We start from the raw sequence: 26,332 nt of genomic DNA on the forward strand, positions 1-26,332 counted from the left end.
CTGCATAGCTGGAGGATGGAGATATACCCAGCACATGGGTGTGGTGTGTTCCTCACAGCTGAAGGATGATTTTGCTGTTCATTCACAAAAGATGGATATTTTCATCCTTCCTCAAATTTACATGCTTAAATCCTGACCCTGAGTATCTAGTATGGGAAAGTGAGGTTTGGAGATGTGACAGTATGAAAGAGTGCGGCTCTTTGTGAGAAAAATTTGTGCTCTGTTGATGGGGACCCCAGAAAGTCACACTTTCCAGCATGTGAAGACACAATGAGAAGTCGCCATCTATAAATCAAAAAGCACAGTCTTACTGCACTCTGTGTGGATCTATTAGCCAGCCTCCAGAAGTGTAAGAAATGTATTGGTGTTTATAAGACAGCAGGTTGATGATACTTTGTTATAACAGCCTGGACAAAGTAAGCCAGTTCAGTTTTGTCGTTGAGGAGACAGGCCTGTGTGTTCCTGGCACTGTTGCAAGAACTGGATGGGGGATGTAGGGTCATTAAACAGCACTCAGAAACACCCTTAACCAACAGAGTATGGGGACTGCACTGAGATGGGTAGTGTGAACAAAGGGAAAGAATTGATATATGTTGTGCTTCACTGCGTGCTACATATATCTCATTTACACAGCTCAGCAAGCCTATGAAGAAGCTCCTAGGAGTCCATCGGCAGGCAGGAAACTAGGTGGGTAACTCTTTTCTTCTTGGTTACAATTGTAAGGCTCTGCTGCTTTGTTGCATCCAGTTCCTAGGGTTCTGTTCCTATTAGGAAAATCAGTTCTCAGTGTCTGATGCTCCAGAGATCTGGTCCCTGCTTGACACTGTTTACCTTTTAAAGCCAGACAGCTATGCAGGTCTCTTGGTCTCCATCTTTGGGCTCTGGTCTCTTTCTGTGTTCTTAAACCCTGATCCTAGCTGCCATCTTGTTGTGTTACTGCATCCTGCCTGATTTCCCATCCTTCACTGAATTCCACTTGTCCATTTCTCTCCATAACTCCCTGCTTCTGCCCGTTGTCTCATTCTTTGGTCCCATGCTCCCTGAACATCTTGTCTGCTCCAGTCACTCTTCTCTCACAGTTGGTCCACCCCCCACTCCCCCCAGATCTCTATTCTTTCTCAAAGTAGCTGGTCCAAACCCAGCAAGCCCACCACCAACGCCTACCCTTGCCCTGGCTTGCCCTATGTGACTTTACCATTTTCTCTAGGTCAGATTAATGTTGGCTTTGATGTAGGAAACATTAGCAGATCAGTCTGTGTTTTAGCAACTGATTCCTTCCAGTTTGCGCGGTTGAGTTTAGTCCAGTAGAAAACGAGGAAGCAAGGCTCACGCTCAGTGCCTTCACATCGCGACGAGGAACTGTGTGCCCTGAACTGGATTCTATGATGTGCTGAGGTTGCCAGATTCAAGCACAGCACTGGAGATGTTCCTGGTAGTCTCTCCCTGGTGACATTTTCGCCGTAATTTTTTCTCTTATCTCTGAGGCCACTTTCACGCAAGTTTTAATAGATCATTAAATTAAATAGGTCCAATTTTCTCTGTCTAGCCAAACTGCAGTTAGCAGGGTCTTTGTATAAAATTCATCATAATGAAGACATTTTACTTGTCTCTTTTCTGTGGAATTGCCCTTGTCACCCAGGGTGAGAGGCACACTTATTCTTTGCAGCTTTACTGTTTTGCTCCAGGAAATTCGATTAGCACACAGAAATGTAGGTATAGAGAAGGCTTCTTTTGCTCTGTTTTGTTATTAAATTTTGAAAGGATTGGACTTGGCTGACTGGGCAGCCAGAGCAGTGTGGTAATGGAGCAACAGTTTAGAGGCTACATGGTTGCAAAGGGGTTAGAGGAAGTGAGGAAGCCTGCTGCCTCATGCTAGGGCAATTCCAGACTTAAATATGACTCCTCTAAATCCTCAGAAAGATTACACTAACCTAGTGCCTCAGCCATGGGTCAGCCATGGTAAATGACAGATAAGGTTTGATCTGAGTCACATGGAATAACAGCCACATGATCCTGGAGAGATTTGAGTCTCACAATCTTTGGCTGCTACCAGCCTTTTGGAATCTTCATGTTCCTTTCATGGGGAAAGTAAAATAGGATGTTTCCATTCCCACGTGTTATGCAACTGCAGGCGGGCGGCTAATCCATACTCTCAGCCTTGAGAGAGTGTGTCAGGGATGCGGAGGCAGCAAAGACACCATCATCCTCTCAATCACGGAGAGAAGTCACTAGCCATCGGGAAATGGGTGCTGTGTAAGTGGAAGGCAGGAACAGACTGTGTGTGTGGATGTGTGATAAGTCAGAAAATGCTAGAATCACGCTTGTTAGCCTGTCCCTCAGATCCCCTTCATTGACTGCCTGGTTTACTCTGAAAGTCTTCCTATAACTTTTCCCTCCTTGAGAAATAAACCCTGGAAAGGTAAGTTTCTTCAAGTTACAGTTGATGATATTTAATTTTTTTTATTATTTACAGTATTTATTAGGCTCTCCTGTGCAAGGCTCCAGATGGCAGCACAGCGAACAGAACAGTTAGGATACATAAGACAGAAGTAGACTTGTCTAGTGCTGCTGGACAGGGTACCTGCATGGATTCCGCCTGACACAGGGTCTAAACCTAGACCCCCAATCACGCTCTAAATGAGTCCTTGATGATATTTTATAATCGAGTTTTTGAAAGCCACACTTCTGTCTTTTTCCCCTCTAGGATAACGATTTGATTTCAATTACAAAACGACCACTATAAATAGCCGACTGAGGTCATAGGGTATCAGTCTCATCAGGCAGTTAATTTACATTGCAAAAAAAGGATGAGTCATTTAACTGAAATAAAAAAGTAACTGACAGCTCGTGGTTGATGCCCGCCCGTGATCCACTTTGTCAGAAAGATGGAAAGTGATTTTGCGACCTCCTCTGTGTAATTCCGAAGATTATTAAAGACTTAGCTTTATATGCTAATTAGTTATTTTGTTTATGAGTAAGAAACACTATGTCTGAAGAAAACAGAAAGGAGGATTTTTTTCTTTCTTTCTCAGGATTTGTGTTTTGGTAAATAGGTATTTCGTGTGTGTGTATGTGTGTGTGTGTGTGTGTGTGTGTGTGTGTGTGCACGCGCATGTGCACATATGTTTTTATAAGCTGTATTTAGCTCATGTTTTTATGCTTCATGTTTCTAATTTCAGTAGTGTTTGTCAGTTCACCAGTTACATTTTAAGATAAAATGTGGGTCTGCAGAGATAGGTCCGTGGTTAAGAGAACATACTGCTCTTACAAAGGATCGGAATTCAGTTCTCAGCACCCATGCTAGGCAGAGTTACTATCTCTAAATCCAGATGCTGCTGGCTTCCCTGGGCATCTGTAACCATGTGTGTGTGAAATAAAAATGAGTCATAAAAATGGAAAAAATTGGACTTCAGGCCCGAGACCAGAGGTAAGACCAAGTTTTCTGCTCCAAGTGACCTGCCTGGTGGACTCAGGACACACAAAGGCAAAATTCCTCTGGGACCGGACACTTCCGGTTTCTAGCTGGCACCTGGACTTTTCTGATCTCGGCCTACAGTTCCCTGCTCCCAAACCCTGTGGAAGACAAAGCAGATCATCCAGAAGTGTGGGCACTCCTGAGACTGCAGAGCAGGAGAGACAGCAACTTCTGGCTATCTTTGCCCACATCCTTGGCCCAAGAGGAAACTGTATATTTCCTCTGGGCACAGGAAAATTACAGCAGTCAAGCTGCAGGAGCACTGTGGTCCAGACTGCGCCTGGATAGGAAAGGACCTGGTCAAACAGCTCCCTGTACCCAAATCTCATGGAAGCAGGGGGCAGAGACACTTGGGAAACCAGAGGAGATTACTCTCTGCCCACATTTCTGACTCTAGAGGAAAACACCTAGTGCCATCTTGGCCCCCTGTGCACAGGGACCCAGTAGGAATAGGGGCAGGCCCTTCTTGTTCCCACCCACAGGGACAGCTGAAAGCCAGTGGACAAGAAGAACTACACATCTGAGAGCAGAACACTCTGTTCCCATAACTTCCTGAAAGAAAATAGGAAAACAGGTCTACAGCACTCCTGACACACAGGCTTATAGGAAGATCAAGCCACTGTCAGAAATAGCAAAATAAGTAAAACCAGAGATAACCTGATGGGGAGAGGCAAGCACAGGAACCCAAGCAACAGAAACCAAGACTACAGGCATCATGAGAGCCCAATTCTCCCACCAAAGCAAACACTGAATATCCAAACACACAAGAAAAGCAAGATCTAGATTTAAAATCACTTTTGATCCTGATGATGGAGGACTTCAAGAAAGACATAAAGAACTCCCTTAGAGAAATGAAGGAAAACAAAAGTAAATAAGTAGAAGCCCTTAGAGAGAAAACACAAAAATCCCTAAAAGAATTACAGGAAAACACAATCAAACAGGGAAAGGAATTGAAAGATGGAAATAGAAACAATAAAGAAAGCACAAAGGGAGACAACCCTGGATATAGAAAGTCAAAGGAAGAGACAGGGAGCAGACAAGCATCACCAACAGAATATAAGAGATAGAAGAGAGAATCTCAGGAGCAGAAGATTCCATAGAAATCATTGACACAACTATCAAAGATAATGTGAAACAGAAAAAGATACTGGCCAAAACATACAGGAAACAATGAGAAGATCAAACCTATAGGTATAGAAGAGAGTGAAGACTCCCAACTCGAAGGACAAGTAAATATCTTCAACAAAATCATAGAAGAAAACTTCCCTAACCTAAAGAAAGAGATGTCCATAAACCTACAAGAAGTCTACAGAACTCCAAATAGATTGGACCAGAAAAGAAACTCCTCCTGTCACATAATAGTCAAAACACCAAATGCACAAAACAAAGAAAGAATATTAAAAGCAGTAAGGGAAAAAGGTCAAGTAACATATAAAGGCAGACCTATCAGAATCACACCAGACTTCTCGCCAGAGACAATGAAAGCCAGAAGATCCTGGACAGATGTCGTACAGACCCTAAGAGAACACAAATGCCAGCCCAGGTTACTGTACCCAGCAAAACTCTCAATTAACATAGATGGAGAAACCAAGATATTCCATGACAAAACCAAATTTACACAATATCTTTCTACAAATCCAGCCCTACAAAGGATAATAAATGGTAAAGCACAACACAAGGAGGCAAGCTACGTCCTAGAAAAAGCAAGAAACTAATCATCTTGGCAACAAAACAAAGAGAAGAAAAGCACACAAACATAATATCGCCTCCAAATACAAAGATAAAAGGAAACAACAATCACTATTAATATCTCTCAACATCAATGGCCTCAATTCCCCAATAAAAAGACACAGATTAACAAACTGGATACGTAATGAGGACCCAGCATTTTGCTGCCTACAGGAAACACACCTCAGAGACAAAGACAGACACTACCTCAGACTAAAAGGCTGGAAAACAACTTTCCAAGCAAATGGTCTGAAGAAGCAAGCTGGAGAAGCCATTCTAGTTTCGAATAAAATCGATTTCCAACTAAAAGTCATCAAAAAAGATAAGGAAGGACACTTCATATTCACCAAAGGAAAAAGACACCAAAATGAACTCTCAATCCTAAATATGTATTCCCCAAATACAAGGGCACCTACATTCATAAAAGAAATTTCACTAAAGATCAAAGCACCTAACACAATAATAGTAGGAGATTTCAACACTCCACTCTCATCAATGGACAGATCATGGAAACAGAAATTAAACAGAGACATAGACAGACTAAGAGAAGTCATGAACCAAATGGACTTAACAGATATTTATAGAACGTTCTGTCCTAAAACAAAAGGATATACCTTCTTCTCACCACCTCATGGTACTTTCTCCAAAATTGACCATATAATTGGGCACAAAACAGGCCTCAACAAATACAGAAAGATAGAAATAATCTCATGTGTCCATTCAGACCACCACGGCCTAAAGCTGGTCTTCAATAATAATAAGGGAAGAATGCCCACATATACATGGAAGTTGAACAATGCTCTACTCAATGATAACCTGGTCAAGGAAGAAATAAAGAAAGAAATTAAAGACTTTTTAGAATTTAATGAAAATGAAGGTACAACATACCCAAATTTATGGGACACAATGAAAGCTGTGCTAAGAGGAAAACTCATAGCGCTGAGTGCCTGCAGAAAGAAACAGGAAAGAGCATATGTCAGCAGCTTGACAGCACACCTAAAAGCTCTAGAACAAAAAGAAGCAAATACACCCAGGAGGAGTAGAAGGCAGGAAATAATCAAACTCAGAGCTGAAATCAACCAAGTAGAAACAAAAAGGACCATAGAAAGAATCAACAGAACCAAAAGTTGGTTCTTTGAGAAAATCAACAAGATAGATAAACCCTTAGCCAGACTAACGAGAAGACATAGAGAGTATGTCCAAATTAACAAAATCAGAAATGAAAAGGGAGACATAACTAGAGAATCAGAGGAAATTAAAAAAATCATCAGATCCTACTACAAAAGCCTATATTCAACAAAACTTGAAAATCTGCAGGAAATGGACAATTTCCTAGACAAATACCAGGTACCAAAGTTAAATCAGGAACAGATAAACCATTTAAACAACCCCATAACTCCTAAAGAAATAGAAGCAGTCATTAAAGGTCTCCCAACCAAAAAGAGCCCAGGTCCAGATGGGTTCAGTGCAGAATTCTATCAGACCTTCATAGAAGACCTCATACCAATATTACCCAAACTATTCCACAAAATTGAAACAGTCAGAGTGCTACATAATTCCTTCTATGAAGCCACAATTACTCTTATACCTAAACCACACAAAGATCAAATAAAGGAAGAGAACTTCAGACCAATTTCCCTTATGAATATCGCTGCAAAAATGCTCAATGAAATTCTTGCAAACCGAATCCAAGAACACATCAAAAGAATCATCCATCATGATCAAGTAGGCTTCATCCCAGCTATGGAGGGAATGGTTTAACATGTGGAAAACCATCAATGGAATCCACTATATAAAGGAACTGAAAGATAAAAACCACATAATCATTTCATTAGGTGGTGAGAAAGCATTTAACAAAATTCAATACCCCTACATGATAAAAGTCCTGGAAAGAACAGGAGTTCAAGGCCCATACCTAAACATGGTAAAAGCCATATACAGCAAACCAGTAGATAACAGTAAACTAAATGGAGAGAAACTTAAAGCAATCCCAATAAAATCAGGGACTAGACAAGGCTGCCCACTCTCTCCCTACTTATTCAATATAGTTCTTGAAGTCCTAACCAGAGCAATCAGAAAACAAAAGGAGATCAAGGGGATACAGATTGGAAAAGAAGTAAAAATATCACTATTTGCAGATGATATGATAGTATACTTAAGTGATCCCAAAAGTTCCACCAGAGAACTACGAAACCTGACAAACACCTTCAGCAAAGTGGCTGGGTATAAAATTAACTCAAATAAATCAGTAGCCTTCCTCTACACAAAAGAGAAACAAGCCGAGAAAGAAATTAGGGAAACGACACCCTTCATAATAGTCCCAAATAATATAAAATACCTCAGTGTGACTTTAACAAAGCAAGTAAAAGATCTGTACAATAAGAACTTCAAGCCTGTGAAGAAAGAAATTGAAGAAGGCCTCAGAAGATGGAGAGATCTCCCATGCTCATGGATTGGCAGGATTAATATAGTAAAAATGGCCATTTTACCAAAAGCGATCTACAGATTCAATGCAATCCCAATCAAAATACAAATCCAATTCTTCATAGAGTTAGCCAGAAAAATTTGCAAATTCATCTGGAATAACAAAAAACCCAGGATAGCTAAAACTATCCTCAACAATAAAAGGACTTCAGGGGGAATCACTATCCCTGAACTCAAGCAGTATTACAGAGCAATATGGATGAAAACTGTATGGTATTGGTACAGAGACAGGCAGATAGAATGGAATGAATTGGAGACCCAGAAATGAACCCACACACCTATGGGCACTTGATTTTTGACAAAGGAGCCAAAACCATCCAATGGAAAAAAGATAGCAGTTTCAGCAAATGATGCTGGTTCAACTGGAGGTCAACATGTAGAAGAATGCAAATCGATCCATGCTTATCACCCTGTACAAAGCTTAAGTCCAAGTGGATCAAGGACCTCCACATCAAACCAGATACATTGAAACTAATAGAAGAAAAAGTGGGGAAGAATCTTGAACACATGGGCACTGGGGAAAACTTCCTGAACAAAATACCAATGGCTTATGCTCTAAGATGAAGAATGGACAAATGGGATCTCATAAAGCTACAATGCTTCTCTAAGGCAAAGGACACTGTTGTTAGGACAAAATGGCAACCAACAGATTGGGAAAAGATCTTTACCAATCCTACAACTGATAGGAGGGCTTATATCCAAAATATACAAAGAACTCACAAAGTTAGACTATTTTAATAATAACTCTATTAAAAGACAGGGTTCAGAGCTAAACAAAGAATTCACAGCTGAGCAATATCGAATGGCTGGGAAGTACCTAAAGAAATGTTCAACATCTTTAGTCATAAGGGAAATGCAAATCAAAACAACCCTGAGATTTCACCTCACACCAGTCAGAATGCCTAAGATCAAAAACTCAGGTGACAGCAGATGCTGGCGAGGATGTGGAGAAAGAGGAACACTCCTCCATTGTTGGTGGGATTGCAGACTGGTACAACCATTCTGGAAATCAGTCTGGAGGTTCCTCAGAAAATTGGACATTGCACTACCTGAGGACCCAGCTATAACTCTCTTGGGCATATACCCAAAAGATGCTCCAACATACAACAAAGACACATGCTCCACTATGTTTATAGCAGCCTTATTTATAATAACCAGAAGCTGGAAAGAACCCAGATGCCCTTCAACAGAGGAATGGATACAGAAAATGTGGTACATCTACACAATGGAATATTACTCAGCTATCAAAAACAATGACTTTATGAAATTCATAGGCAAATGGATGGAACTGGAAAATGTCATCCTGAGTGAGGTAACCCAATCACAGAAAAACACACATGGTATGCACTCATTGATAAGTGGCTATTAGCCCAAATGCTTGAATTACCCTAGATGCCTAGAACAAATGAAACTCAAAACGGATGATCAAAATGTGAATGCTTCACTCCTTCTTTAAAAGGGGAACAAGAATACCCTTGACAGGGAAGAGAGAGGCAAAGATTAAAACAGAGACAGAAGGAACACCCATTCAGAGCCTGCCCCACATGTGGCCCATACATATACAGCCACCAAGGTAGGTAAAATGGATGAATCAAAGACATGAAGGCTGACAGGAACCGGATATAGATCTCTCTGAGAGACACAGCCAGAATATGGCAAATACATAGGCGAATGCCAGCAGGAAACCACTGAACTGAGAACGGGACCCCCGTTGAAAGAATCAGAGAAAGAACTGGAAGAGCTTGAAGGGGCTCGAGACCCCTTATGAACAACAATGCCAACCAACCAGAGCTTCCAGGGACTAAGCCACTACCCAAATACTACCCATGGACTGAACCTGGGTTCCAAATTCATAGGTAGCAATGAATATCCTAGTAAGAGCACCAGTGGAAGGGGAAGCCCTTGGTCCTGCCAAGACTGAACCCCCAGTGAACGGGATTATTGGAGGGAGGGCGGCAATGGGGGGAGGATGGGGAGGAGAACACCCATAGAGAAGGGGACGGGGAGGGAATAGGGGGATGTTATCCTGGATCCTGGGAAAGGGAATTACATTTGAAATGTAAATAAGAAATACCCAATTTAATAAAGGTGGAGAAAAAATGGAAACAATCTTTGGGTGCCATGTATTAGTCAAGAATTTACTCCAACAGCACTCAAAGCCATTTGGATTCTCATAGGGGCTCCCAGGGATGTACTCTGGAGAAGGTTGTGTCCATCTGTTTGGTACCTATCCTCATGACCCATGAAGAGTAGGTAGTACAAGTCATGATACTGAACTGAGAGGATAGCTATCTTCTGAACAAGAAGTGACCTAATGATTTTGGCTTTGGGAGTCTCACATCTGGGCACCACTCCTAGGTTCCTGGCCACATACCTTGTCCCCTTTCCCTCCCACCACTGCTTTTCCCTTCAACCTGGAATTCTCATTTCCTATGCCTGTGGAAATACCAGATAACATTAACAAATGAGACCAGTTATTCGACTCTCCCTGTGTACTATCTTATCTATACTAGTGTAGACCTCACGTACACATACTATTCCAATCAACCCAATGTTATGGGTCCTATACCTCACTTTGGGGTTGAGCAAACTATGTTGCCAAGGGTTAAATGACTTGTCCAATTCTGACAAGTTAGCAAGGAGGAAAGCCAGAGTTTGACTTTTTTTGACCTCAAACTCCACGTTATTAGCCAGCACGCTGTGGTCGGTACACTTTGTGTCTCTGCTTAACTGGTCGTCACTTTGATGAGATGGACACGCTGAGTCTCTATCACTTGAGACTATGCACGTGTGTGGCCTGTTAACTCCTGTTGTCTTCGTCACCAGCTTCTACACCGTAGGCACATTTATGTGTCATGTGCTTGACACATGTTTGGTTGAATTCTCTTAGCATTCTTTTTTTTTCTTTCTTTCTTTCTTTTTTTTTTTATTAACTTGAGTATTTCTTATATACATTTCGAGTGTTATTCCCTTTCCTGGTTTCCAGGCAAACATCCCTAATCCCTCCCCCTCCCCTTCTTTAGGGGTGTTCCCCTCCCCATCCTCCCCCCATTGCCGCCCTCCCCCCAACAATCTAGTTCACTGGGGGTTCAGTCTTAGGAGGACCCAGGGCTTCCCCTTCCACTGGTGCTCTTACTAGGATATTCATTGCTACCTATGAGGTCAGAGTCCAGGGTCAGTCCATGTATAGTCTTTAGGTAGTGGCTTAGTCCCTAGAAGCTCTGGTTGCTTGGCATTGTTGTACATATGGGGTCTTGAGCCCCTTCAAGCTCTTCCAGTTCTTTCTCTGATTCCTTCAACGGAGGTCCTATTCTCAGTTCAGTGGTTTGCTGCTGGCATTCGCCTCTGTATTTGCTATATTCTGGCTGTGTCTCTCAGGAGCAATCTACATCCGTCTCCTGTCACCCTGCACTTCTTTGCTTCATCTATCTTGTCTAATTGGATGGCTGTATATGTGTGGGCCACATGGGGGCAGGCTCTGAATGGGTGTTCCTTCTGTCTCTGTTTTAATCTTTGCCTCTCTATTCCCTGCCATGGGTATTCTTGTTCCCCTTTTAAAGAAGGAGTAAAACATTCACATTTTGATCATCCGTTTTGAGTTTCATTTGTTCTAGGCATCTAGGGTAATTCAAGCATTTGGGCTAATAGCCACTTATCAATGAGTGCATACCATGTGTGTTTTTCTGTGATTGGGTTACCTCACTCAGGATGATATTTTCCAGTTCCAACCATTTGCCTACGAATTTCATAAAGTCATTGTTTTTGATAGCTGAGTAATATTCCATTGTGTAGATGTACCACATTTTCTGTATTCATTCCTCTGTTGAAGGGCATCTGGGTTCTTTCCAGCTTCTGGCTATTATAAATAAGGCTGCGATGAACATAGTAGAGCACGTGTCTTTTTTATATGTTGGGGCATCTTTTGGGTATATGCCCAAGAGAGTTATAGCTGGATCCTCAGGCAGTTCAATGTCCAATTTTCTGAGGAACCTCCAGACTGATTTCCAGAATGGTTGTACCAGTTTGCAATCCCACCAACAATGGAGGAGTGTTCCTCTTTCTCCGCATCCTCGCCAGCATCTGCTGTCACCTGAGTTTTTGATCTTAGCCATTCTGACTGATGTGAGGTGAAATCTCAGGGTTGTTTTGATTTGCATTTCCCTTATGACTAAAGATGTTGAACATTTCTTTAGGTGTTTTCAGCCATTCGGCATTCCTCAGCTGTGAATTCTTTGTTTAGCTCTGAACCCCATTTTTTAATAGAGTTATTTGTCTCCCTGCGGTCTAACTTCTTGAGTTCTTTGTATATTTTGGATATAAGGCCTCTATCTGTTGTAGGATTGGTAAAGATCTTTTCCCAATCTGTTGATTGCCGTTTTGTCCTAACCACAGTGTCCTTTGCCTTACAGAAGCTTTGCAGTTTTATGAGATCCCATTTGTCCATTCTTGATCTTAGAGCATAAGCCATTGGTGTTTTGTTCAGGAAATTTTTTCCAGTGCCCATGTGTTCGAGATGCTTCCCTAGTTTTTCTTCTATTAGTTTGAGTTTATCTGGTTTGATGTGGAGGTCCTTGATCCACTTGGACCTAAGCTTTGTACAGGGTGATAAGCATGGATCAATCTGCATTCTTCTACATGTTGACCTCCAGTTGAACCAGCACCATTTGCTGAAAATGCTATCTTTTTTCCATTTGATGGTTTTGGCTCCTTTGTCAAAAATCAAGTGCCCATAGGTGTGTGGGCTCATTTCTGGGTCTTCAATTCTGTTCCATTTGTCTATCTGTCTGTCTCTGTACCAATACCACGCAGTTTTTATCACTATTGCTCTGCAATACTGCTTGAGTTCAGGGATAGTGATTCCCCCTGAAGTCCTTTTATTGTTGAGGATAGTTTTAGCTATCCTGGGTTTTTTGTTATTCCAGATGAATTTGCAAATTGTTCTGTCTAACTCTTTGAGGAAATGGATTGGTATTTTGATGGGGATTGCATTGAATCTGTAGTTTGCTTTTGGTAAAATGGCCATTTTTACTATATTAATCCTGCCAATCCACGAGCACGGGAGATCTTTCCATCTTCTGAGGTTTTCTTCAATTTCTTTCTTCAGAGTCTTGAAGTTCTTATTGTACAGATCTTTTACTTGCTTGGTTAAAGTCACACCGAGGTACTTTATATTATTTGGGTCTATTATGAAGGGTGTCGTTCCCCTAATTTCTTTCTCGGCTTGTTTCTCTTTTGTGTAGAGGAAGGCTACTAATTTATTTGAGTTAATTTTATACCCAGCCACTTTGCTGAAGTTGTCTCTCAGCTTTAGTAGTTCTCTGGTGGAACTTTTGGGATCACTTAAATATACTATCATATCATCTGCAAATAGTGATATTTTTACTTCTTTTCCAATCTGTATCCCTTTGACCTCCTTTTGTTGTCTAATTGCTCTGGCTAGAACTTCAAGAACTATACTGAATAAGTAGGGAGAGAGTGGGCAGCCATGTCTAGTCCCTGATTTTAGTGGGATTGCTTCAAGTTTCTCTCCATTTAGTTTAATGTTAGCAACTGGTTTGCTGTATATGGCTTTTACTATGTTTAGGTATGGTCCTTGAATTCCTATTCTTTCCAGGACTTTTATCATGAACAGGTGCTGAATTTTGTCAAATGCTTTCTCAGCATCTAATGAAATGATCATGTGGTTTTGTTCTTTCAGTTTCTTTATATAATGGATCACGTTGATGGTTTTCCGTATATTAAACCATCCCTGCATGCCTGGGATGAAGCCTACTTGATCATGGTGGATGATTGTTTTGATGTACTCTTGGATTCGGTTGCCAAAATTTTATTGAGTATTTTTGTGTCGATATTCATAAGGATATTGGTCTGAAGTTCTCTTTCTTTGTTGGGTCTTTGTGTGGTTCAGGTATAAGAGTAATTGTGACTTCATAGAAGGAATTCGGTAGCGCTCCATCTGTTTCAGTTTTGTGGAATAGTTTGGATAATATTGGTATGAGGTCTTCTATGAAGGTCTGATAGAATTCTGCACTAAACCCGTCTGGACCTGGGCTCTTTTTGGTTGGGAGACCTTTAATGACTGCTTCTATTTCCTTAGGAGTTATGGGGTTGTTTAACTGGTTTATCTGTTCCTGATTTAACTTCGGTACCTGGTATCTGTCTAGGAAATTGTCCATTTCCTGAAGATTTTCAAGTTTTGTTGAATATAGGCTTTTATAATAAGATCTGATGATTTTTTTGAATTTCCTCTGAATCTGTAGTTATGTCTCCCTTTTCATTTCTGATTTTGTTCATTTGAACACACTCTCTGTGTCCTCTCATTTGTCTGGCTAAGGGTTTATCTATCTTGTTGATTTTCTCAAAGAACCAACTTTTGGTTCTGTTGATTCTTTCTATGGTCCTTTTTGTTTCTACTTGGTTGATTTCAGCTCTGAGTTTGATTATTTCCTGCCTTCTATTCCTCCTGGGTGTATTTGCTTCTTTTTGTTCTAGAGCTTTTAGGTGTGCTGTCAAGCTGCTGACATATGCTCTTTCCTGTTTCTTTCTGCAGGCACTCAGCGTTATGAGTTTTCCTCTTAGCACCGTTTTCATTGTGTCCCATAAATTTGGGTATGTTGTACCTTCATTTTCAATAAATTCTAAGAAGTCTTTAATTTCTTCCTTCATTTCTTCCTTGACCAGGTTATCATTGAGTAGAGCATTGTTCAATTTCCACGTATATGTGGGCATTCTTCCCTTATTATTATTGAAGACCAGTTTTAGGCCGTGGTGGTCTGATAGCACGCATGGGATTATGTCTATCTTTCTGTACCTGTTGAGGCCCGTTTTTTGACCAATTATATGGTCAATTTTGGAGAAAGTACCATGAGGAGCTGAGAAGAAGGTATATCCTTTTGCTTTAGGATAGAATGTTCTATAAATATCTGTTAAGTCCATTTGGCTCATGACTTCTCTTAGTCTGTCTACGTCTCTCTTTAATTACTGTTTCCATGATCTGTCCATTGATGAGAGTGGGGTGTTGAAATCTCCTACTATTATTGTGTGAGGTGCAATGTGTGTTTTGAGCTTTAGTAAGGTTTCTTTTACGTATGTAGGTGCCCTTGTATTTGGGGCATAGATATTTAGGATTGAGAATTCATCTTGGTGGATTTTTCCTTTGATGAATATGAAGTGTCCTTTCTTAACTTTTTTGATGACTTTTAGTTGAAAATTGATTTTATCTGATATTAGAATGGCTACTCCAGCTTGCTTCTTCTGACCATTTGCTTGGAAAGTTGTTTTCCAGCCTTTCACTCTGAGGTAGTGTCTGTCTTTGTCTCTGAGGTGTGTTTCCTGTAGGCAGCAGAATGCAGGGTCCCCGTTGCGTATCCAGTTTGTTAATCTATGTCTTTTTATTGGGGAGTTGAGGCCATTGATGTTGAGAGATATTAAGGAATAGTGATTATTGCTTCCTGTTATATTCATATTTGAATATGAGGTTATGTTTGTGTGCTTTTCTTCTCTTTGTTTTGTTGCCAAGACGATTAGTTTCTTGCTTCTTCTAGGGTGTAGCTTGCCTCCTTATGTTGGGCTTTACCATTTATTATCCTTTGTAGTGCTGGATTTGTAGAAAGATATTGTGTAAATTTGGTTTTGTCATGGAATATCTTGGTTTCTCCATCTATGTTAATTGAGAGTTTTGCAGGATACAGTAACCTGGGCTGGCATTTGTGTTCTCTTAGGGTCTGTATGACATCTGTCCAGGATCTTCTGGCTTTCATAGTCTCTGGCGAAAAGTCTGGTGTGATTCTGATAGGTCTGCCTTTATATGTTACTTGACCTTTTACCCTTACTGCTTTTAATATTCTTTCTTTATTTTGTGCGTTTGGTGTTTTGACTATTAAGTGACGGGAGGTGTTTCTTGTTTGGTCCAATCTATTTGGAGTTCTGTAGGCTTCTTGTATGCTTATGGGTATCTCTTTTTTTAGGGAAGGGAAGTTTTCTTCTATGATTTTATTGACGATATTTACTGGTCCTTTGAGCTGGGAGTCTTCACTCTCTTCTATACCTATTATCCTTAGGTTTGATCTTCTCATTGAGTCCTGGATTTCCTGTATGTTTTGGACCAGTAGCTTTTTCTGCTTTACATTATCTTTGACAGTTGAGTCAATGATTTCTATGGAATCTTCTGCTCCTGAGATTCTCTCTTCCTTCTCTTGCATTCTGTTGGTGAAGCTCATATCTACAGCTCCTTGTCTCTTCTTTTTGTTTTCTATATCCAGGGTTGTTTCCATGTGTTCTTTCTTGATTGCCTCTATTTCCATTTTTAGTTCCTTCAACTGTTTGATTGTGTTTTCCTGGAATTCTTTCAGGGATTTTTGTGATTCCTCTCTGTAGGCTTCTACTTGTTTATTTATGTTTTCCTGGAATTCTTTCAGGGATTTTTGTGAGTCCTCTCTATGGGCTTCCACTTGTTTATTTATGTTTTCTTGGAATTCTTTCAGGCATTTTTGCGATTCCTCTCTGTAGGCTTCTACTTGTTCTCTGAGGGAGTTCTTCACGTCTTTCTTGAAGTCCTCCAGCATCATGATCAAATATGATTTTGAAACTAGATCTTGCTTTTCTGGTGTGTTTGTATATTCTGTGTTTGCTTTGGTGGGAGAATTGGACTCCGATGATGCCATGTAGTCTTGGTTTCTGTTGCTTGGGTTCCTGCGCTTGCCTCTCGCCATCAGATTATCTCTAGTGTTACTTTGTTCTGCTACTTCTGACAGTGGCTAGGCTGTCCTATAAGCCTGTGTGTCAGGAGTGCTGTAGACCTGTTTTCCTGTTTTCTTTCAGCCAGTTATGGGGACAGAGTGTTTTGCTTTCGGGCATGTAGTTTTTCCTCTCTACAGGTCTTCAGCTGTTCCTGTGGGCTTGTGTCTTGAGTTCACCAGGCAGGTCACTTGCAGCAGAAAAGTTGGTCTTACCTGTGGTTCTGAGGCTCAAGTTTGCTTGTGGGGTGTTGCTTATGAGCTCTGTGGTGGCAGTAACCAGGAAGATCTGTGCTGCCCTTTCTGGGAGCTTCCGTGCACCAGGGTTCCAGATGGTGTTTGGTGTTTTCCTCTGGCATCAGAGATGTGTGCAGAGTGCAGTCTCTTCTGGTTTCCCAGGCGTGTCTGCCTCTCTGAAGGTTTAGCTCTCCCTCCCACGGGATTTGGGTGCAGAGAAATGTTTATCCGGTCAGTCCCTTCCAGTTCTGGCGGTGTCTCAGACGCAGTGGATCTGCTGCTCCTGGACCCTCCTCTACGGGGACCCAGAGGCCGTATACAGTTTCCTCTTGGGCCAGGGATGTGGGCAGGGGTGGGCAGTGTTGGTGGTCTCTTCCGCTCTGCAGTCTCAGGAGTGCCCACCTGTCCAGGCGGTGAGGTCTCTCTCCCACGGGGTTTGGGAGCAGAGAGCCGCCGGGACCCTCGGGTTTGGGACTCCAGGTAAACACCAGAAGTGCCTGGTCCTAGAGGAATTTTGCCTCTGTGTGTCCTGAGTTCACCAGGCAGGTCTCTTGCAGCAGAAAAGTTGGTCTTACCTGTGGTCCCGAGGCTCAAGTTTGCTCGTGGGGTGCTGCTTACGAGCTCTCCGCGGCGGCAGCAACCAGGAAGATCTGTGCCGCCCTTTCCCTCTCTTAGCATTTTTATTAGATTGGTATTGCTCTCATGTTATAGCTGCGAAGATCCTCACTACACGAGTGCTAGAATGGGAATATGAGTCGTCTTTCTTTGGTTTCCCAAACCCTTCACCATTAGCACTGCAAACCATCCCATGTTCACTTTATTAAGAGAAAAAATAAACTGAGAACCAGGGATATAGCAGAGTAGTAAAGCGCTTATCTAGTTCAGGCAAGGCCCGCCTTTCTACCTCAGCATTGAAAAAACAAAAAGGGTGGTTGGGGATTTAGCTCAGTGGTAGAGTGCTTGCCTAGCAAGCGCAAGGCCCTGGGCTTGGTCCTCAGTTCCGGAAAAAAAAAAAAGGGACAGAAAACAAATAGAAGGACAATGAGATGAATCCTATTTTCCAAGTGTTAGGATTCCTTCTCCTCCCCGCTAGACTCTCTGGGTGCTCAGATCATGAGCAGAGCTCTCTCTTAAGGGCCACAGGTCTCCTGTCCTTCATCAGATGCTCCTGCTCCCTATCCAGTGATTTCTTTCCAGGATTGCCATTGATTATATTCTCATTTGGGATAATTGGACTGTGCACTCCCTCCTTTTAAATAATGGGACAATTCAGTCCATTTCCTGCTTTCTATGTAGGTCATGAAGCAGATCCGTTTGTTTGCAACATCTCAGCTCATGTCAGTACAGAAATGGGAGTGTTGATTTATACCCCAGGGCTGGGCATTGAACCTAAGGCATAACCTATGCTGGGCAAGTTTTTTATCACCGAGAAATACAGCAACCTCACCAGTGAGGGTTTTAATTTGCCAGATGACTGAGAAGTTACTTTGGAATGCAGGGTTCCTTTAAGAAAGATAAAATGATGTTTAAATAATGAAGTTTCTCCCCGGGTGTCCTTGGACAGTCACTGGCTTGTGAGAAAATGGGTAGGAGTTCTCAATACGAGAGAGGTGCAGAGAAAGGAATGGGGAAGAGTCCGATCTCAGGTTCCACCATCCTTGCCATGTACCCAGGCCGGCTGGCAGCTGTGAGCTGAGGGTCACAGCGTGGCATTTTCTTGAGCTGCCTTTGGAGGTTTTGCTAGCTTGGCTGTTCTACCAGGACTACTGAGCTTTCAAAGGACCTGGCCGTCTCCTAATGAACAAGACTCCACTTGCTGCTCTTCTGGATGGGGACCTCGTGTCTTGCAGGGGAAAAGGACCGCTGCCACCCAGTGGGAAGGTTAGAGGTCACTCACTGAAAATTTTTTTTGGAAGCTTGCTTTACACACACACACACACACACACACACACACACACACACACACACACACACACACAATCTCTAAACAACTAAAACAAAGTATCAGACAAAAGGCAGTCTAGAACCTAATGGATTATTAGATGATTTAACAAAAAATTTTAAAATAAAATATTTTATAGCCAACTGTGAGTATATTCTATTTGGCTATTTTTTCATTTGAACAAGAGTCTGTCTTCGCAGCTTTGTTAATTGGGGATAGCTGATGACTTATACAAGCGATCTCACAACAACAGGTTATTTTTTTTCCAGTTCTGGACCAGGTTTCTTAGCATAATGCATTGTTGTGGTCCTCTGGGTCTGCGATTCTCTCTTGCCAAGCTTGTCTCATCAGTTGCCTGTTGTCCTGCAGATTTTGGAGGCACTGGAATCCTAGCAACAGATCTCTCATTAAAGAGGGAAGGGTTTGATCACCAGTCTCCCACAGCTTGGTAAAAGTTTTGCTCTTGTCAACCACAGAATATCTCTAGATAGGTATATATTTTTTGCAGTACCTGTCCCCCCCCCACACCCAATTTAGTAGAAAAATGTGCCTTGATTTTTTAATTTGAAATCAGATGTCCAAACAGAATGTCTCCCTCCTGGAAGGTAAGATTCAAAGTCTCTTCTCTGTGTGGGGTTTTCCTAGGCTTTTCTTATTTTATATTAAGCTATCTATATGAGACGATTAGATCACTTGGAGCTTTTAATGAAATCATTTTTATAAATGTATAATGTATTTATATCACTTCCCCCCTCCTTCCGGACTGTCTTGTGATATCTCCCCTCTCAAATTCATTCTCTCTTTTTTAAATGTTATCGTTACTCATATGAATGTGTCTATTAAAAAATGAACACATAATGACGATTTGCTAATTCTGGTTAATATTCTTTGTGTGTATACGTTCAGGACTGACCACTTTGTGCACTCATCCCTAGGGAAGGCTGAGTCTCTCTTTCAGCAGTCACTGATTGTCTGCGGTTCTTTCCTGTGAGGTTTCCCTCATGGTCAGTTCCCAGGTCTTGTCTAGGAAACTGTATTGTTGATATTTCACGGTCCAGCTTCCCCATCATATACAGACAATATAATCTTACAGGAGATGCTGCTTTGGCTCTTACAATCTTTCCATCTCTGCCCCCTCCCCCCATGTGATGTTTCCTGAGCTTTAGGTGTATGGGTTGTTATGGATGTATCAACTGGGGGCACTTCCTACATTTTGACTAGTTTTGGCTTAAATGGTCTGCTGCATTTATTTTCATTCACTGTCTCCTAAATCTTATATATTTGCTTTCTTTTAATTCTTAAAAGAAGATATAGTTGTTTGTGTGTGTGTGTGTGTGTGTGTGTGTGTGTGTGTGTGCGCGCACACACACGTGCACGTGTGAGCACGCATACATGTGCACGCATACGTGTGTGTTTGCCTGCCACATGTGCAACAACCATCTTATATTCTAGGCTGTGTGTCTGTCAGTTCACTGAACTCACATTGTGGGGTAGTAACACTGTCCCTTTCTTATGGGTAGGGAAGAGGCACAGAGTGGTAGGTACAGAAAGAGGCCGTGTAATACATGGTAAGTAGCAGCATTCATTTGGTTCCTGGCAATCTGGCTTCTGGTTCCATTCACCTCAAATTGCACTTTTTATTTGTTTAATATCAGGAACATAAGAAGTGAGGGGAAGTAACTTCCACCTTTATATCATTCAAGGATGTCTGTTAGGAGGCAACATCTGACAGTTCTGCTATACTGCTATATGTATCGTTATAACAAACATTATTGGGGGGGTGTTTCTACCCTACCTTAGATAAGTTAGTTCCCAAATAAAAGACACAAACCTTTTCTATTTATACTAAACCTTAAAAGCACAGATATCGACTGTGATGGTTTGCATATGCTTGACCCAGGGACTGGCATTATTAGAAGGTGTGGCCTTGTTGGAGGAAGTGTGTCACTGTAGGGTGTGGGCTTGGAGACCCTCCTCCTAGCTGCCTTAGGAGGCTCAGTCTGTTCCTGGCTTCCTTTGGGTGAAGATGTAGAACTTAACTCCTCCTGCACCATGCCTGCCTGGATGCTGCCATGCTCCCGCCTTGATGATAATGGACTGAACCTCTGAACCTGTAAGCCTGTCCCAATTAAATGTTGTCCTTTATAAAACTTACATCAGTCATGTGTTCACAGCAAGAAGACCCTAAGACAGAATTTGGTACCATGGATTTGGGTATTGCTGTGATAGGTCTGACTATGCTTTTGTTTGGAAGAATGTAGATGTTGGGACTTTGGATTTGGAAAGCAGTAGAATGCTTTAAATGGGGCTTAATGGGGCTACCTTAGAAGGAATGCAGAAGTCTTTGTTACTGAGAGTGATTTGAAGTGTGCAGACCTGGTCCAAGAGGTTTCAGAGGAGAAGAATTTCAGTTTGTGCTGTAAAGACTGCTTTTGTGGTATTTTGGTGAAGAATGTGGCTGCTTTTTGCCCTTGTCTGAAGAGTTAATTGCGTTGATAAAGGAAGTCTCAGAAACATCCATCATAGACTCTGTTCTTTGGTTAAGTCTCATGAAGAGCATTTTAATGAAAACAGGAAAGTTGAGAAAGGAAAAATACAAAATATGTGGTTCAAGTATTAAAGGGACACCAGGAAGTGAAGTGGAGCTGAATCCTGTGTTCAAGGATATTAAATTGAATTAAGGGAGTAATGACCTTGGGGCAAGACCCCACCCAGCTAAGTCAGCTCCAATCAACTTAGTACAAACCTTTAGTCCCAGGAGACAGGCATGCAGATCTCTAAATTCAAGGTCAATCTACATAGCAAGATCCAGGACAGCCAAGCTTAGGCAGTGAAGGAGTTAGAAAAGAGGAAGCTGGACACCGCCGGAACCTGAAGGGACCGACCTGATGAACAGTTCTCTGCACCCAAATCCCGTGGGAGGGAGAGCTAGACCTTCAGAGAGGCAGACACGCCTGGGAAACCAGAAAAGACTGCACTCTGCCCACATCTCTGACGCCAGAGGAAAACACCAAACGCCATCTGGAACCCTGGTGCACGGAAGCTCCCGGAAAGGGTGGCGCAGATCTTCCTGGTTGCTGCCACCATGGAGAGCTTGTAAGCAACACCCCACGAGCAAACTTGAGCCTCGGGACCACAGGTAAGACAAACCTTCCTACTCCAAGTGACCTGCCAGTGAACTCAGGACACAGGCCTACAGGAACAGCTGAAGACCTGTAGATAGGAAAAATTACACGCCTGAAAGCAGAACACTCTGTTCCCATAACTGGCTGAAAGAAAACAGGAAAACAGGTCTACAGCACCCCTGACACACAGGATTAAAGGACAGTCTAGCCACTGTCAGAAATAGAAGAACAAAGTAACACTAGAGATAATCTGATGGCGAGAGGCAAACGCAGGAATCCAAGCAACAGAAACCAAGACTACATGGCATCATCGGAGCCCAATTCTCCCACCAAAGCAAACACTGAATATCCAAACACACCAGAAAAGCAAGATCTAGTTTCAAAATCATATTTGATCATGATGCTGGAGGACTTCAAGAAAGATGTGAAGAACTCCCTTAGAGAAACACAGGAAAACATAAATAAACAAGTAGAAGCCTACAGAGAGGAATCACAAAAATCCCTGAAAGAATTCCAGGAAAACACAATCATACAGTTGAAGGAATTAAAAATGGAAATAGAAGCAATCAAGAAAGAACACATGGAAACAACCCTGGATGTAGAAAAAAAAAAGAAGAGACAAGGAGCTGTAGATACAGGCATCAGCAACAGAATACAAGAGATAGAAGAGAGAATCTCAGGAGCAGAAGATTCCATAGAAATCATTGACTCAACTGTCAAATATAATGCAAAGCGGAAATAGCTACTGGTCCAAAACATACAGGAAAACCAGGACTCAATGAGAAGATCAAACCTAAGGATAATAGGTATAGAAGAGAGTGAAGACTCCCAGCTCAAAGGACCAGTAAATATCATCAACAAAATCATAGAAGAAAACTTCACTAACCTAAAGAAAGAGATACCCATAAGCATACAAGAAGCCTACAGAACTCCAAAAAGATTGGACCAAAAAAGAAACACCTCCCGTCACATAATAGTCAAAACACCAAATGCACAAAATAAAAAAAGAATATTAAAAGCAGTAAGGGAAAAAGGTAAAGTAACATATAAAGGCAGACTTATCAGAATCACACCAGACTTTTCGCCAGAGACTATGAAAGCCAGAAGATCCTGGACAGATGTCATACAGACCCTAAGAGAACACAAATGCCAGCCCAGGTTACTGTATCCTGCAAAACTCTCAATTAACATAGATGGAGAAACCAAGATATTCCATGACAAAACCAAATTTACACAATATCTTTCTACAAATCCAGCACTACAAAGGATAATAAATGGTAAAGCCCAACATAAGGAGGCAAGCTACACCCTAGAAGAAGCAAGAAACTAATCGTCTTGGCAACAAAACAAAGAGAAGAAAAGCACACAAACATAACCTCATATTCAAATATGAATATAACAGGAAGCAATAATCACTATTCCTTAATATCTCTCAACATCAATGGCCTCAACTCCCCAATAAAAAGACATAGATTAACAAACTGGATACGCAACGGGGACCCTGCATTCTGCTGCCTACAGGAAACACACCTCAGAGACAAAGACAGACACTACCTCAGAGTGAAAGGCTGGAAAACAACTTTCCAAGCAAATGGTCAGAAGAAGCAAGCTGGAGTAGCCATTCTAATATCAGATAAAATCAATTTTCAACTAAAAGTCATCAAAAAAGTTAAGAAAGGACACTTCATATTCATCAAAGGAAAAATCCACCAAGATGAATTCTCAATCCTAAATATCTATGCCCCAAATACAAGGGCACCTACATACGTAAAAGAAACCTTACTAAAGCTCAAAACACACATTGCACCTCACACAATAATAGTAGGAGATTTCAACACCCCACTCTCATCAATGGACAGATCATGGAAACAGTAATTAAAGAGAGACGTAGACAGACTAAGAGAAGTCATGAGCCAAATGGACTTAACAGATATTTATAGAACATTCTATCCTAAAGCAAAAGGATATACCTTCTTCTCAGCTCCTCATGGTACTTTCTCCAAAATTGACCATATAATTGGTCAAAAAATGGGCCTCAACAGGTACAGAAAGATAGACATAATCCCATGCGTGCTATCAGACCACCACGGCCTAAAACTGGTCTTCAATAATAATAAGGGAAGAATGCCCACATATACGTAGAAATTGAACAATGCTCTACTCAATGATAACCTGGTCAAGGAAGAAATGAAGGAAGAAATTAAAGACTTTTTAGAATTTAATGAAAATGAAGGTACAACATACCCAAATTTATGGGGCACAATGAAAACGGTGCTAAGAGGAAAACTCATAGCGCTGAGTGCCTGCAGAAAGAAACAGGAAAGAGCATATGTCAGCAGCTTGACAGCACACCTAAAAGCTCTAGAACAAAAAGAAGCAAATACACCCAGGAGGAATAGAAGGCAGGAAATAATCAAACTCAGAGCTGAAATCAACCAAGTAGAAACAAAAAGGACCATAGAAAGAATCAACAGAACCAAAAGTTGGTTCTTTGAGAAAATCAACAAGATGCATAAACCCTTAGCCAGACAAATGAGAGGACACAGAGAGTGTGTTCAAATGAACAAAATCAGAAATGAAAAGGGAGACATAACTACAGATTCAGAGGAAATTAAAAAAATCATCAGATCTTACTATAAAAGCCTATAATCAACAAAACTTGAAAATCTTCAGGAAATGGACAATTTCCTAGACAGATACCAGGTACCGAAGTTAAATCAGGAACAGATAAACCAGTTAAACAACCCCATAACTCTTAAGGAAATAGAAGCAGTCATTAAAGGTCTCCCAACCAAAAAGAGCCCAGGTCCAGACGGGTTTAGTGCAGAATTCTATCAGACCTTCATAGAAGACCTCATACCAATATTATCCAAACTATTCCACAAAATTGAAACAGATGGATCACTACCGAATTCCTTCTATGAAGCCACAATTACTCTTATACCTAAACCACACAAAGACCCATTAAAGAAAGAGAACTTCAGACCAATTTCCCTTATGAATATCGACGCAAAAATACTCAATAATATTTTGGCAAACCGAATCCAAGAGTACATCAAAACAATCATCCACCATGATCAAGTAGGCTTCATCCCAGGCATGCAGGGATGGTTTAATATACGGAAAACCATCAACGTGATCCATTATATAAAGAAACTGAAAGAACAAAACCACATGATCATTTCATTAGATGCTGAGAAAGCATTTGACAAAATTCAACACCCGTTCATGATAAAAGTCCTGGAAAGAATAGGAATTCAAGGCCCATACCTAAACATAGTAAAAGCCATATACAGCAAACCAGTTGCTAACATTAAACTAAATGGAGAGAAACTTGAAGCAATCCCACTAAAATCAGGGACTAGACAAGGCTGCCCACTCTCTCCCTACTTATTCAATATAGTTCTTGAAGTTCTAGCCAGAGCAATCAGACAACAAAAGGAGGTCAAGGGGATACAGATCGGGAAAGAAGAAGTAAAAATATCACTATTTGCAGATGATATGATAGTATAGTTAAGTGATCCCAAAAGTTCCACCAGAGAACTACTAAAGCTGAGAGACAACTTCAGCAAAGTGGCTGGGTATAAAATTAACTCAAATAAATTAGTAGCCTTCCTCTACACAAAAGAGAAACAAGCCGAGAAAGAAATTAGGGGAACGACACCCTTCATAATAGACCCAAATAATATAAAGTACCTCGGTGTGACTTTAACCAAGTAAGTAAAAGATCTGTACAATAAGAACTTCAAGACTCTGAAGAAAGAAATTGAAGAAGACCTCAGAAGATGGGAAGATCTCCCATGCTCATGGATTGGCAGGATTAATATAGTAAAAATGGCCATTTTACCAAAAGCAAACTACAGATTCAATGCAATCCCCATCAAAATACCAATCCATTTCCTCAAAGAGTTAGACAGAACAATTTGCAAATTCATCTGGAATAACAAAAAACCCAGGATAGCTAAAACTATCCTCAACAATAAAATGACTTCAGGGGGAATCACTATCCCTGAACTCAAGCAGTATTACAGAGCAATAGTGATAAAAACTGCGTGGTATTGGTACAGAGACAGATAGACCAATGGAACAGAATTTAAGACCCAGAAATGAACCCACACACCTATGGGCACTTGATTTTTGACAAAGGAGCCAAAACCATCAAATGGAAAAAAGATAGCATTTTCAGTAAATGGTGGTGGTTCAACTGGAAGTCAACATGTAGAAGAATGCAGATCGATCCATGCTTATCACCCTGTACAAAGCTTAAGTTCAAGTGGATCAAGGACCTCCACATCAAACCAGGTACACTCAAACTAATAGAAGAAAAACTAGGGCAGCATCTCGAACACATGGGCACTGGAAAAATTTCCTGAACAAAACACCAATGGCTTATGCTCTAAGATCAAGAATCGACAAATGGGATCTCATAAAACTGCAAAGCTTCTGTAAGGCAAAGGACACTGTGGTTAGGACAAAACGGCAACCAACAGATTGGGAAAAGATCTTTACCAATCCTACAACAGATAGAGGCCTTATGTCCAAAATATACAAAGAACTCAAGAAGTTAGACCGCAGGGAGACAAATAACCCTATTAAAAATGGGGTT

At 41.2% G+C, this 26,332-nt stretch overlaps 1 protein-coding gene and 1 long non-coding RNA gene across 5 annotated transcripts in view; one reads left to right on the forward strand and one right to left on the reverse strand.

Moving 5' to 3' along the window:
• Window positions 1-26,332, forward strand: part of Esr1 (estrogen receptor 1) — a 392,546-nt gene that overhangs the window by 42,478 nt on the left and 323,736 nt on the right. The window lies entirely within an intron of this gene.
• Window positions 1-26,332, reverse strand: part of LOC148006931 (uncharacterized) — a 54,196-nt gene that overhangs the window by 5,061 nt on the left and 22,803 nt on the right. Inside the window, exon 3 of one of the 2 annotated variants that reach the window (XR_015649183.1) lies at window positions 18,675-18,990. The exons of the other annotated variant lie outside the window; for it this stretch is intronic. This is a non-coding gene — a long non-coding RNA (uncharacterized LOC148006931). Of the gene's footprint in view, window positions 1-18,674; window positions 18,991-26,332 lie in introns of those variants that run through there. 2 annotated transcript variants of the gene reach the window in all.

The sequence above is a fragment of the Rattus norvegicus genome, chromosome 1 (genome assembly GCF_021556685.1).
Source record: "Rattus norvegicus strain SHRSP/BbbUtx chromosome 1, alternate assembly SHRSP_T2T, whole genome shotgun sequence".
NCBI lineage: Eukaryota > Metazoa > Chordata > Mammalia > Rodentia > Muridae > Rattus > Rattus norvegicus.